The sequence below is a fragment of the Triticum dicoccoides genome, chromosome 6A (assembly GCF_002162155.2).
Source record: "Triticum dicoccoides isolate Atlit2015 ecotype Zavitan chromosome 6A, WEW_v2.0, whole genome shotgun sequence".
Lineage (NCBI taxonomy): Eukaryota > Viridiplantae > Streptophyta > Magnoliopsida > Poales > Poaceae > Triticum > Triticum dicoccoides.
The window spans coordinates 415,046,446-415,058,745 of NC_041390.1; the positions used below are offsets into that span (position 1 = coordinate 415,046,446).

General features: G+C 42.9%; 1 long non-coding RNA gene across 1 annotated transcript; it reads right to left on the bottom strand.

The window, feature by feature from the left end:
• Window positions 1-4,313: 4,313 nt before the first annotated feature.
• LOC119316286 lies at window positions 4,314-5,269 on the bottom strand. Its single transcript, XR_005152850.1, has 3 exons — window positions 5,178-5,269; window positions 4,791-4,922; window positions 4,314-4,511 (listed from the first exon to the last, which is right to left on the bottom strand). It is a non-coding gene; the product is annotated as an uncharacterized LOC119316286 (long non-coding RNA).
• Between the last annotated feature and the right edge of the window lie 7,031 nt (window positions 5,270-12,300).

Genomic DNA, 12,300 nt, shown 5'->3' on the forward strand with positions numbered 1-12,300 from the left:
GGCTGCGGGGCGAGCAGGGGGAGGAGCGCGGGTGCGTGCGCGGTGGCCAGCATGAGGTTGAGGAGTAGCGGCAGCAGCAGCTGCAGCTACACGGAGGGGAGCCAGACGCAATAGAGCGAGCAGCAACGGCAACTGCTGGAGACAGGAACGCCGCAGCAACAATAGTCAAGGAAGTAGGCAAGCGCGCGCCGCGGGGCAGCACCACGCGAGCAGCAGGCGGGGTGCGTCCCAGCGAGCGCGGAAGCAAGGCGAGGAGGAGGGCCGCGGGCGCATGCACAGGGTGCGGTCAGCGGGCTATAGCGGATGGTGTCGAAGGGCGGCGGGCGCGGTCGGGCACGGTGGAAGGGGGCACGGTATGATAAACCAAGGGCATAGGCGGCTCCGCCGTGAGGCCCTGAACACGACGCAGGGTTCGGTGGAGCTCATGGGCGTCGGTAGCAACAACGAGAAGCTCAGCGGCGGTGGCGAGGTTTGGCAACAGCGAAGGAAACGGAGCTACGGACGCGCGTGGAAAACGGGAAGAGAGGGGGACACCGCGGGCTCACCATGGTCCTATAGGTGTGCGTGAGTGGGCCTGGGGAGGGCTAGAGGTTGCCGGATTTGGCGTCGGTGGCCGGTGGAGCAGAGGAGGAAGGAGGGCTCGGGGCGGCGTCACGGGGCGCCCGGGTCCTTGTAGCTCGTCATAGAGGAAGAAGAGGACGAGGTGGGGCCCGTGGGCAACCTGGCAGCGCTCGAGGTGGTCGGTGGCCACGGGATCGATGACGATGCAACGGTGGAGGAGCTCGGGCGGGTGCAGGTGCGAGAGCGACGACGCGTGGAGGGAGAAAGGAGGCTAGGGTTAGGTCAAGGGGTGTGCGCCGGGGTTTTGTAGGCGAGGGGAGGCCATGGATGCCCGGCACGTGGTCGATCCACGGCGTGGACGGGCGCACGACGGCCACCCAGCCCCCTGTGAACAGAGGAAGGAGAAATAGGGGGAGTTGGGATTGGCTGTGTACTGTAGAAGTGGGCTAAAGTGCATAGTGTAGGTTTGTCTCCCCCTTTTTTATAATTTCTTTTCTGTTTTATATTTCTGCCACTGTTTGGCATTTAGTTGGGACACCAAATGCTTTTTTGCTTTGAACAAAATTTGGCACATAATTTTAACACAACACCTTGAGATGGCACACAAAGTTTGGGGTCAAAAGGAGTCGCCTAACAATTTTTTAGAAATCAAAATGCCAATTTAATTGCTACTGAACTACCAAATTAAATCCCACGGGCATTTTGGGAATTCAAATGAGGTTGGTTTCAACATAAAAATGATCAGGGAATTTATAGAATATTGTGAACATTTTAGTTTTCACATTTAAAAACTTTTATTTTCGACTTTGTTTTAGATTTGAATTTGAACCTATTTTGAACCAACACGGGTTTAAGAATAGTAATCATGGTGACATGGCACCATTAGAAGGGTATTACTGTATCTTAATTATCTGGGCGTCACACTGGATCTGCTTCAAATCTGGCAGATCGTGGCATTGTTGCTGTCACTGCCCGGGGTCATCTTCCTCCATGGCGGTCGGCTCCTCCGGGAAGGGCGAGCTCATCCACGCCTCCTCACGGAAGCGGTGATGATGGGTGAGGAGTATCAGCAGCACATGGTGATCCTCCTTGAGTAGTCGCACATGAGTCGTTGTCCAGCGCCACCCTCGCTGTCGCACAACAGGGTCAAAGCACACCATGCATCACTGCCTCGCCACCGCGTCAAGGAGCAGAAGTCGGCATCGCCGCCTCTCCGGCACGTCAAGCAAGAGCCTCCTTCCCCCCGGCGCAAACCGTGGAGTCCAAATCAGGCTCGCATGAAAGAGCAACCAGTGTCGCCGCCGCCCAGCCGGTACGCCTGCATTCACTGGCCGGCACGGCGCATTGTCTGGTGGGGCAAAGTCGTGAAGGGGGAGTGTAGTTGTATCTAGTGCCCCTTAGTGATTTTGGTGTACTGAAGACATATAGGTTAAGGAACTAATGTGTTTGTGAGTGTACACAGGTTCTAATTCTATGAGGAGTTTGATATTTATGATGAACATCGACCCCTAAAAATGAATGTTTTCTGAAGACCTTGGTTTTTTTGAAGCCTTTGAAAATGAGGAAATTGGTGTGACCTTGAAGACTTTGATATTGATGTGAGGATTACGAGATGTGAAGACTTTTGTTTTCGTAGTTTCATTTTCTCTTTCTTGAGTAATAGGAAACACCATACTGTTAAAGGGGGTCGAGGTAAAACAAAGGAAAAGTTTCCAAGTGATGGTCATCTCAAATCTTACCCCTACCCAATCATTTCGAGTGAAGCCATTGAAAATCTTATACAGTTCAGTCAATTTCTTCGGTGATAGAGACAAAATTCTTCTGTTCTCCACAGTGGATCTAGTGCCCCTTAGTGATTTTGGTGTATTGAAGACTTATAGGTTAAGGGACTAATGTGTTTGTGAGTGTACACAGGTTCTATAAGTCTATGAGGAGTTTGATATTTACGATGAATGTAGACCCCTAAAAATGAATGTCTTCAGTTGAAGACCTTGGTTTTCTTGAAGACTTTGAAAATGAGAAAATTGGTGTGACCTTGAAGACTTTGATATTGATGCGAGGATTATGAAGTGTGAAGACTTTTGTTTTCGTACTTTCATTTTCTCTTTCTTGAGTCCTCGAAACACGGTACTATTAAAGGGGGTCGAGGTAAAACTAAGGAAAAGTTTCGAAGTGATCATCATCTCAAATCCTACACCTACCCAATCCTTTCAAGTGAAGCCATTGGAAATCACATATAGTTCGGTCAATTTCTTCAGTGACAGAGACGAAGTTCTTCTGTTCTCCGAGAAATTTGTTCTGACTGAGGAGTTAGGAATTCTCTAGTGCGGATTGCCTACAAGTGAGGAACATGATAGCCTTGAGGAATTTGAGAGCTCAAATTTCCGACCATTGCTTTGCTATGCGCCAGCTGTCTCAAAATATCTTATCCACCTAACGGTCATATCATTGAAGGGCATTTATGTCTTATCATGTTGGGCTGCTCCCGGGCTATAAATAGCCGCCCCCTACAACCACTAGTTGGTTGGATGCTCCGAGAGAAACTGACACTTGCCATTGAGAGCATCCCATCCTCCGAGGACTTTGAGCAAAAATCATCAAGTGAGAAAAAACCCAGACCCAAACACCTACAACACAAAGTGATTGAGCATTGCTGAAGAGATTGTTCCTGTGTGGAACCAACGCGTGTTACCTTTGAGGACTATGCATCCTCCAGACAGTTAGGCGTCATGGTCTAGAGCATCCAAGAGGAATTGTGGATCACCGAGTGACCGAGTCTGTGATGGTTTGGAAGTCACCTGAAGACTTACCATGAGTGATTGGGCGAGGTCTGTGTGACCTTAGCTCAAGGAAAATATGGTGAGGACTGTGTGTCCTCAGGTTTAAATACCTAGCCGCTCCAACCAGACGTGCAACCGTCACAACAGTTGGAACTGGTCTACCAAACCGTTGTCTTCACCGAGCTACTGGTTCTATTTCCTCAACCCTCTCATTTCTTTATTCATATGTTGATGAAATTGACTGTTACTGTTTGAAGACTTTGGCTGAAGACTTTCTCAATTTCCTCAATCCTATTTCTTCAGTCATCTTATCTTCAACCTGCTTATCCTATTTACACGCTACCTGTACCCCGTGCTTATTTCATATCATCATGATGACTGTGTTACTGCCATGTTATACTTGCACCTGAGTACTTATTCCGCTGCTTGTAGTTCATCACTTAGGAAATTCCTCACTTAGAATTAGGAATTTCCTCAGTGTCGAATTCATAAAAATTTCCTATTCACCCTCCTTCTAGTCGATATAACGCACTTTCGGGGAGGTGCTCCAAACTTATTGACATGACATCTAGTTTAAAATATTTTGAGGCGAGAAACACAACAGTGAAAATGGTTCGTGATTTGGACGCATGGTTCAAAAGATAAAACGTTTTGGAAAATTAATCTAGGAAAAGAGCACAAAAATCTCTTGTTCTGACAAGTGTCGCACATGCAACGCGTCATTTGTCACCAAAATAAGCACATGTTTTCCTGCTACAAATGATGCAGAAACAAGGTTTTTTCTTCCAAATTCTGAAGAAAGAATACCTAAACTTTTGCAACATTTTATGTAAACAAACCAACAAATTAGGTAGAGTCGCTACATTTTGGTGTTTGGAAAAACAGAAAAATATGTCATTGACTTTCGGAGGCATATTGTATGAGCATATTTGCAACATTCATGAACTTAATACATTCGTCCCATTCAGATGAACATAACTCGAAATACACTTAACCAGAGGTATAAAAAGAAAGAAAGTATAACTGGACATACAAAAACCTTGTAAAGGAACAACTTCTGTCCCGTATACCAATATAATTTTCACCGTGTTTACTAAGATATGCAAAAAAGGGGGGAATCTCATCGACAGTCTCATGGAAGATCAGAACTATTTGTGCACAGCTTGTTTCCTGAGGAGATGAAACATCATAATGAGACCCATGATACAATGGATTTTGATGGTAGATCAATTATAAAACAACGCTCAAGTTTCCCAGAGTTACTGAAATGAACTGAAGCAATTTCAATTATAAGCCATGGTGTATTACCAATAAGGCAACAGACCATCAAATTAATTACCTTAGGATACCGACTGATATCTGTTCTAGATTGTTATAGAAAAGTTCGAAATGATTTAGAAAGGAGTTTGATAGTCCATGTTTTTGCAGTTAGATCAGTGAGAACTGTACCACAGTAGCTTGAAGTTGTCTCTCCAGCGAGTTTGCTTGGAACAACTTGCAGATATCTTGTTCAGGCGTTCAATTATATCCGAGAACGTTGGCCTGCCGGAAGGTGTTGGATCCCAGCACTCTTGTATTAGCCTGTGATATGCAAACAACTACTATGAGTAGCAGATAGCGAAATTAAGCAAGGACGACCTGCCTACGAGCAAACAATCAGTGATGGTTGTGGCTGGACAATGCAGGGAAACTTGGATACGTGAAAGCAGAGCTCCTTGAGAAATTATTAATACAATATTATATAGACATGTATGAATAGAATGCAAAAGCTACTCACAAACATATGACTACAAGTAAAGAGGGATATGAACGGGGCACGACATAAGATTCACTTACTCTTTCACACCCTCGGGATATGATTTGGGTTTATTCTTGAATAATGGTCTCAAACCCTCTGAACAAATCAGCTTGGCCGCTTCCTCTTGTGGCTTTGGGTGAAATGCAGGAGATCCTTTAATCATCTGAACAATAAATATAAGATAATGTACGCATGCGATGCTTAGCTAAAAATATGTGCTCATTTGAATTACGTACTGGCGACAGCTGCAACAAACAGCTAGTGTGAATTCATTGGCGCTTCCAAATTAAGAAGTGTGATAGATTACATACCTCATAAAGAATGAGACCGAACGCAAATGTATCCACACTTCTGTCAAATGCTTTGTTTCTGTACATTTCAGGAGCAATGTATACACCTACGCACATGAACATATTTAATAGTAGTAGTTATAAGTCATAACTGTGGCACTAGTACTAATTTGAAATGGTCACTGGTATAGAACCATTACATAGAAAGAATATACGATGCAACATGCTATCATTAAATAGGTAAATGTAATGTACTGTCAAAATTTGACACTAGCTAAACCATCTGTAGTTTATCTTGGGAGACTTTTGTCAGATCAAGTGATCCAAAGCCTGCCACCTTAAGTTTTCCTTCATCATCCCGCACAATATTTCCAAAACCTTACAAAAGTATCATAACATACAGTCCACATAGAATAAACCACTTGAATTTAGTACACTGCACTGGTTTAATGACGAAATATATTTGGATCAACTTACTTTGGTGACAGGTCACCGTGGATGATTGGCTCTGTCTTGCACTCGATGACAAAGGGGAAGAAATTTGAGTTAGTCTTCAAGCGGGTCTTATATATGGGTTGTTTTTTGTTAAGTTACAACTCTCGCTCTTCTAAAGTGTTTGTTGATCGAGTTGTAAAATGAAGTCCTATGGTGCTCTGATACTTTTGAACTGCTTTCTGCATTCTTATTTCCTCAAGTACCTTATTGCACGCATGCTAAATTTCGCCAGACACCATATCTCATCATGCATTTGAAATTCTTCATACTATATGTCAAATGTGTGTAAGAATTACAAGATATAGGGGGAGATCTCCATGATATTACTCTACATTGTGCATTTGCAATCCAAAGCAAATTTCTCAAATATGCACATCTTCGGGGGGAGTTCTTCTATATCTTGCAATCAAATTCCTCAATATTAGTATTTACACTTCATATGATTATCCCCGTTGAAAACTTAACCTATTTGTTATCTATCACCAAAAAGGGGGAGATTGTAAGTGCATCTAGTGCCCCTTAGTGATTTTGGTGTATTGAAGACTTATAGGTTAAGGGACTAATGTGTTTGTGAGTGTACACATGTTCTATAAGTCTATGAGGAGTTTGATATTTATGATGAATGTCGACCCCTAAAAATGAATGTCTTCAGTTGAAGACCTTGGTTTTCTTGAATACTTTGAAAATGAGAAAGTTGGTGTGACCTTGCAGACTTTGATATTGATGCGAGGATTATGAAGCGTGAAGACTTTTGTTTTCATACTTTCATTTTCTCTTTCTTGAGTCATATGAAACACCGTACTGTTAAAGGGGTCCAGGTAAAACTAAGGAAAAGTTTTGAAGTGATCCTCATCTCAAATCCTACACCTACCCAATCCTTTCAAGTGAAGCCATTGGAAATCTCATATAGTTTAGTCAATTTGTTCAGTGACAGAGACGAAGTTCTTCTATTCTTGAAGGAATTTGTTCTGACCGAGGAGCTAGGAATTCGCTAGTGTGGATTGCCTACAAGTGAGGAACATGATAGCCTTGAGGAATTTGGGAGCTCAAATTTCTGACCGTTGCTTTGCTATGCGCCAGTTGTCCCAAAATATCTTATCCACCTAACGGTCATATCATTGAAGGGCATTTATGTCTTATCATGTCGGGCTGCTCCCCGGCTATAAATAGCCGCACCCTACAACCACTAGTTGGTTGGCTGCTCCAAGAGAAACTGACACTTGTCATTGAGAGCTTCCCATCCTCCGAGGACTTTGAGCGAAAATCATCAAGTGAGGAAAAACCCAAACCCAAACACCTACAACCCAAAGTGATTGAGCATTACTGAAGAGACCGTTCCTGTGTGGAACCGACGCTTGTTACCTTTGATGACTGTGCATCCTCCAGATGGTTAGGCGTCATGGTCTAGAGCATCCAAGAGGAATTGCGGATCGCCGAGTGACCGAGTCTGTGAAGGTTTGGAAGTCACCTGAAGACTTACCACGAGTGATTGGGTGAGGTCTATGTGACCTTAGCTCAAGGAGAATGCGGTGAGGACTGTGTGTCCGGGACTATGTGTCCTCGGGTTTAAATACCTAGCCATTCCAACCAGACGTACAACTGTCACAACAGTTGAAACTGCTCTACCAAATTGTTGTCTTCATAGAGCTACTGGTTCTATTTCCTCAACCCTTTCATTTCCTCATTCATACGTTGATGAAATTGATCATTACTGTTTGAGGACTTTGACTAAAGATTTTCTCAATTTCCTCATTCCTATTTCTTCATTCATCTTATCTTCAACCTTCTTATCATGTTTACACGCTACCTGTACTCTGTGCTTATTTCATATCATCATTATGTCTGTGTTACTGCCATGTTATGCTTGCACCTGAGTACTTATTCCGCTGCTTGTAGTTCGTCACTTAGGAAATTCCTCGCTTACAATTTCCTCAGTGTTGAGTTCATAAAAATCGCCTATTCACCCCCCTCTAGTCAATATAATGCACTTTCAATTGGTATCAGAGTGGGGTACTCCCTTGTTCTGTGTGATTTTGGTTTAACCACCTGGAGTTTTAGTTATGTCGACAACAGGTATGAACAAAGTGACATGCCCCATTTTTAGCGGTCATGATTTGTTGGGGAACGTAGCAATAATTCAAAACGTTCCTACGTGTCACCAAGATCAATCTAGGAGATGCTAGCAACGAGGGAGAGGGAGCGCATCTTCATACCGTTGAAGATCGCTAAGCGGAAGCGTTACAAGGAACTCAGATGGTAGAGTCGTACTCACGGCGGTTCATATCGCGGAAGATCCAATCTAGCGCCGAACGGACGGCGCCTCCGCGTTCAACACACTATAGCCCGGGGACATCTTCTCCTTCTTCATCCAGCAAGGGGAGAGGAGAAGTTGAGGGAGAGCTCCGGCAGCATGACGGCATGGTGGTGGAGCTTGCAGTTCTCCGGCAGGGCTTCGCCCAGCACTACGGAGGAGGAGGCGTTGGAGAGGGGGAGGGATGCGCCAGGGAAGGGGTGCGGCTTCCCTCCCACCCCCTCTATTTATAGGGTGAAGGGAGAGGGGGTCGGCCCCCCTAGATGCATCTAGAGGAGGGGGAAAGGGGGGACTTGCCGCCCAAGTTAGGTGGGAGGCGCCCCACCCCCTAGGGTTTTCAACCCAAGGAGTCTTGGGCCCTTGGGCGGGGGCACACCAACCCACCAGGGGCTGGTTCCCACTGTTGTTCCGCCCACCGGGGCAGGTGGCCTGATACGTCTCCAACGTATCTATAATTTTTGATTGTTCCATGCTATTATGTTACCTGTTTTGGATGTTTAATGGACTTCAATATACCTTTTTATATTATTTTTGGGACTAACCTACTAACCAAAGGCCAGTGCAAATTGCTGTTTTTTTGCCTATTTCAGTGTTCTGCAAAAAAGGAATATCAAATGGAATGAAACCTTCGGGAGAGTTATTTTTGGAACGGACGCAATCCAGGAGACGAGGTGGCCACGAGGTAGGAGGGCGCGCCCAAGGGGGGTAGGCGTGCCCCCACCCTCGTGGGCCCCTCGTGGCTCCGCCAACCTACTTCTTTCGCCTATATATACTCATATACCCCGAAAACATCCGAGAGGACCATGAAACCCTATTTCGACCGCCGCAACATTCTGTACCCAGGAGATCCCATCTTGGGGCCTTTTCTGGCGCTCCAGCGGAGGGGGAATCGATCACAAAGGGCTTCTACATCAACACCATAGCCTCTTCGATGATGTGTGAGTAGTTTACCATAGACCTTCAGGTCCATAGTTATTAGCTAGATGGCTTCTTCTCTCTCTTTGGATCTCAATACAAAGTTCTCCTCGATTCTCTTGGAGATCTATTCAATGTAATTCTTTTTGCGGTGTGTTTGTCGAGATCCGATGAATTGTGGGTTTATGATCAAGATTATCTATGAACAATATTTAATTCTTCTCTGAATTCTTTTATGCATGATTTAATATCTTTGCAAGTCTCTTCGAATTATCAGTTTGGTTTGGCCTACTAGATTGATCTTTCTTGCAATGGGAGAATTGCTTAGCTTTGGGTTCAATCTTGCGGTGTCCTTTCCCAGTGACAGCAGGGTCATCAAGGCACGTATTGTATTGTTGCCATCGAGGATAAAAATATGGGGTTTATATCATATTGCTTGAGTTTATCCCTCTACATCATGTCATCTTGCCTAATGCGTTACTCTATCCTTATGAACTTAATACTCTAGATGCATGCTGGATAGCAGTCAATGTGTGGAGTAATAGTAGTAGATGCAGAATCGTTTCGGTCTACTTGTCGCGGACGTGATGCCTATATACATGATCATGCCTAGATATTCTCATAACTATGCGCTTTTCTATCAATTGCCCGACAGTAATTTGTTCACCCACCATAGAATTTGCTATCTTGAGAGAAGCCACTAGTGAAACCTATGGCCCCCAGGTCTATTTTCCATCATATTATTTTCCTATCTACTTTCTATTTCTATCTTTGCTTATTTTGCAATCTTTATTTTCCAATCTATACAATAAAAATACCAAAAATATTTATCTTATTATCTATATGAGATCTCACTTTTCCAAGTGGCCGTGAAGGGATTGACAACCCCTTTATCGCATTGGTTGCAAGGTTTTTATTTGTTTGTGCAGGTACGAGGGACTTGCGTGTAGTCTCCTACTGGATTGATACCTTGGTTCTCAAAAACTGAGGGAAATAGTTACGCTACTTTGCTGCATCACCCTTTCCTCTTCAAGGGAAAACCAACGCATTCTCAAGAGGTAGCAAGAAGGATTTCCGGCGCCGTTGCCGGGGAGGTTGCACCAAGTCAAGTCAAGATTTGATCTCCCATCAACAAGCCATTTCTGGCGCCGTTGCCGGGGAGATCTATGCACAAGTCAAGACATACCAAGTACCCATCATAAACTCTTATCCCTCACATTACATTATTTGCCATTTGCCTCTCGTTTTCCTTTCCCCCACTTCTAAAATGATTTTCAAAAACCTTTTCCTTTTCTTTGCCTTCTTCCCGTATGTATCTTTGTTTGTGTTTCCATGTGCCCTCCATTTGCTTGCATCTTTTCTTGCTAAAAATCTATTGATAAGGATCCACTTAAAGTGTTCTACTTGGATCATCTTCGATCCTTATGCGCTCGTGCTGAAACCCCAACTAGCCTAGTTGATGGGAAATCTTTAGGTGAGCATGCTCATTTTGTGCGTCACCGTTTGTCTGAAAAAGGGAGAGTCTTATGGGATCAAATAAATAGATTGTTGTGTTATGCTTGGAATCTTTGTGAAATTTATGATTTTACTTGTTGCTCTAAGAACCCTAAAAAACACCTCCCCTACCTATGTGAGTTTAATGATAATGAAATCTTATCTTCTTATGCAAAGGGTGTTTGTAGTTACTATGATATCAAACAAATTGAAGAATTTGTTGCTTTTAAGGATGCTTATGAAGTTGCTTCTTTGATTGAAAAGTATGATGTTACTCTCTACGAATCTGAAAATTTTGACATACTTACATATTGCTATGAAAACTATGCTCATAATGTCTATGTCAAAGAAATTATTGAAAGAATGACCGCAACTTTGGAAGAAAATAATGATATGCATGAATCTATAGATAATTATGATTCTGATGATTTGATTGAAATATCCATTGATGAACATGATGCTTGCTATTCTTGTGCCGTGATGCCAATATTTATGAAGATGAATTTGATATAGTCCCTTATGTTAAACATGAGATTGTTGTTATTGCACCCATACTTGATAGTTCCTTCGATGAAAAGCATGATTGCAATGATGTTATTATAAATTCTATGAATGTCAATTGTGCTAATAATATGCAAAACCCTAAGCTTGGGGATGCTAGTTTTTCTATGTCAACTACTTGTTGCAATGATCATGATTGGGGTGATTCTTATTATGATCTTGAAAATTTATTTAAGCCCCATGATGAATATGAGATTAATAATAGTGTTTGCAATATTATTGAAAGTGGGATTGGAAGAGTGTCAACTTTAGATCCCATGTATTTGGAGAATGTTCAATCTTATGAAACTTTTGATAAAAGTGGGTTTGGAGAGGTCATGACTTTAGTTAATGTTAATCCCACTATTTTGGAAGAGCTTCAACTTTGCATGCATGTGGATCGTGTTGAAGATATGTTGTGTGATAGCTATTTTGTTGAATTTGCTTATGATCCCACATGTAACTATTATGAGAGAGGAAAATATGATTGTAGAAATTTTCATGTTACCAAATCACCTCTCGTTATGTTGAGATTGCTATTGTTTCTTTCCGCTTCCTTGCATATGCTAGTTTTTGCTTGCTATGATAATTTGTTTGCCTATAAGATGCCTATGCATAGGAAGTATGTTAGACTTAGATGTGCTTGTCACGTGTTTCATGATTCTCTCTTTGTGCTTCAATTCTTGTCTTTCATGTGAGCATCATTGAAATTATCAATGCCTAGCTAGGGGCGTTAAACGATAATGCTTGTTGGGAGGCAACCCAGTTTTATTTTTGTTCCTGTTTAGTAATAAATAATGCATCTAGCTTATGTTTAGATGTGGTTTTATGTTTTAATTAGTGTTTGTTCCAAGTAGAACCTTTGGGAAGACTTGGGGGAAGTCTTTGCGATCTTGCTGTAAAAAACAGAAACTTTAGCGCTCACGAGATTAGCTGCCGTTTTTACTGGAGAGTGCGATTAGGTTGATTATTTTTGCAGATGATTAATAGACAAATTTCTCACGTCCACCAATTTATTTCAGAATTTTTGGGGTTACAGAAAGTATTCTAAACCTACAGATTACTACAGACTGTTCTGTTTTTGACAGATTCTGTTTTTCGCGTGTTGTTTGCTTA